This window comes from Callorhinchus milii, unplaced genomic scaffold (genome assembly GCF_018977255.1).
Source record: "Callorhinchus milii isolate IMCB2004 unplaced genomic scaffold, IMCB_Cmil_1.0 Scaffold9, whole genome shotgun sequence".
Taxonomy (NCBI): Eukaryota; Metazoa; Chordata; class Chondrichthyes; order Chimaeriformes; family Callorhinchidae; genus Callorhinchus; species Callorhinchus milii.
Window position 1 is genome coordinate 6,669,963 of NW_024704750.1, and position 2,833 is coordinate 6,672,795.

Below are 2,833 nucleotides of genomic sequence, written 5' to 3' on the forward strand. Positions count from 1 at the left end.
GAAACAAATCTAGATTTGTTTCAACAGGAAAACCCTTCCAAACCTTACATGATGTGTGCAATGTCTCCAAAAGTTCATCAATGGTTACCTCTTCTGTTTCAACCAATTGAAGAGGCTGGTGAGGCAAGTTAGAGCAGCCGAAACTGTTACCAGGAAAAAACACAAGCTATCTAACAGGACAGATGACTTAAAGAGAAATAAGAAGATCTTCCAAGATGTATTTTATTGCCTATACACAGACGAGACAATTTACGTTTATTCTGTGATGCATTTGCCATCTTGCCTACCTGTTGTGAAGCAGCACAGCGATATGTAACTTGCGCTCCTCTAGATTTGCTGGTCTCATAAACTGAATGTATTTGAGTGCACCTTGAACCTCTTCATTCAACAATGCTTTAGTAATGCACACTGGATGCCATGGAAGCCAGGACCTGACAAGTGGGAAGGATGGATGAAGTAGCACATCTAAGGCTGCCTGCAACACAGTACAAAATAATATTTTCCATTTGTTTGTTCAGTCTTTAACTGGCGGATATTCACTTTGCTTTTACTTTTGCCCCTTCTTAAACTAGCTGGTAGTATGAGCTGGAACGAACAAAGCAAATTGGTATTGGAACAAATGCAGAGAACACAAAGATCCTATGAACTACAAGAAGAAATAAATGCTTTAATACAACAATAAATTGTATTTATATAGCGCCCTTTCAGAGCATTGTACTAGACATAGACTTATCCTTCCCTTTTCTGTCATGTGAACATGCGCCAGTGTTGCCACACGTTATGTAAGTGCAACAGACGTTCCCCAAAATTGTAGTTCAATAAACTTTCAATTATATTACACATCACAGGTTATATTGATTGCTTTTTGGTGCACAAGAACACCCTTCGGGTCAGCATTAGTGGTTGGGAATACGGAATCGGGTAAGCAAGGTATTTTCTTTCAGCCACGTTTGAAAGCTGATCTTGAACACTAAACAAAAAAGGGTTTTATTCTGTGCATCACAACAAATAGCAAACCACCTACCAATGTCTGCTTTTGATCAAGCAGCCAGAATCCTTCAATTAGTCGAGTAAGGCTGAGCGGCACACTAATCACCGAGGAAAATCCATGCAGGATATCTTTCCCGATCTGATCAAAATGTGAAACATCCAGGAGGAAATAAAGAAGCTAAAGGGAATGGTCAAGGCATATCATATTGTACATTGGTTGGTGATTTGTTGATCTACATGAAAAAAAATCACTCCCAATGGTTTGATTTTTGTTTGAAGTTTCACTGAATTGCAGTCAACAAAATACCAGTTTCGCCTCCCTCCCCATCAGGACCCACAGATTGCTGCAGCTAAAGAATTAATGCCCTCTCGCTGACAATACACCCCCCTCTCCCCCCCCACCCTTACTACGAAGTCTGAGTACTCTTGCTGCATCTATCACTGTTTTGTCCTACAACACATGGGGAACCACTGCACTGTCATCGCACTATCCCATATTAGAACCTTAATGTCAAAAGCCATTCACTCCCAAGGATACAGTACAATCAATCAAGTGGTCTTCATCTGATACCTTTAAATACAGCTTTAAAAGGGCCTAGAAAAAAAAAGAAATACCATTGACAAAAACTCTTGTAGCATACACACACACACACATATTTAAATATTACAAACATTTTACCTACAGTGTAGTTGAAAGTATAAGTTAAAAGATTTATTAATCACACGTCAGTGGCAATATTTACTTTCAGAGGTAAAATGATCGCAGGTTTTCTGAAATGCAAGCCTACCTTCAAGCTGGATGGCGGATAAACCCATCCATCAGCATTGCTTCCATCCCACAGAAAGTCCTGTTTCTTTGCTAGATGTGCCACCATTCCATCTATCATTAATCCAGAGTTGTTCCATTTCCTGCCGTAATTATTACAAAATAACACACCTGATGAACAGGGATTCAAAGACCAAGTCTCTATGTGGTGAAGATCCTTTTAAAAGATTGCACGTGTGCATCAGGAATCTCAAACCATCCACACTCTAGTGCTAAAACAAAAAACTTGCCCCAACTGCTGCATGCGACACTCTGTATAATGTTGATCCATTGCCAGCCATATCTTTGAAATCCTGCTGCATTCATACTGGTCTGGAAAAAAAACGTATTGTAATATTTTAACAACAAACAAACAATACTGTTGAAATATTTGTAACTTATACAAATGTGGTACATTTTCATTAAAAGCACATCCAACAACAGAAATTACCACAGTTTCCAGGAAGGAGTCCAATATGGAAGCACCATCTTACTACTCGAGCAAGCTTTATATGTTGCTCAACACTCTTATATTCTTCTTCTAAGATTTCTGCAAAAAAATAGAAAATGTCCCTGAAATAGTCATGTTGAAGGGCAGCAGTCCTGTTAACAAATGTCTAACTTCACTACTATCTGGACAAACACATTGAATATTTGATGTTCTGTAAGTGAATATCTTACTCCATAATGGGCTGCTTGATCTTCGACTGAGAAGGTAGACATCAACAACATTACATTTGTATAGCGCCTTTCACGTCAGGAGGATGTCCCAAAGCGCTGGACAATCAGTGTATCGGACCCGAGCTGAGGATCAGGGAAGGTGGAGGCCATGGGGGGGAAGGAGGGTGACCAAGGGCATGGTCGAAGAAGAGGGTCTTGAAGGAGGCAAGGGAGGGGGCGAGGCGGAGGGACCGCGGGATGGAGTTCCAATGGGTGGGAGCAGAGTAGCAGAAGGCCCGCCCGCCAATGGTGAGGCGGGTAAGGCGGGGACATATTCCTAGATTTTTGCCAACGACTGTCAATTACTGGTTGATAGCA

The 2,833-nt window shown here is 40.9% G+C and overlaps 1 long non-coding RNA gene across 1 annotated transcript; it reads right to left on the reverse strand.

Moving 5' to 3' along the window:
• Positions 1-1,131: 1,131 nt before the first annotated feature.
• LOC103175290 lies at positions 1,132-1,942 on the reverse strand. Its single transcript, XR_487451.2, has 3 exons — positions 1,779-1,942; positions 1,529-1,585; positions 1,132-1,168 (listed from the first exon to the last, which is right to left on the reverse strand). It is a non-coding gene; the product is annotated as an uncharacterized LOC103175290 (long non-coding RNA).
• Positions 1,943-2,833: the final 891 nt, after the last annotated feature.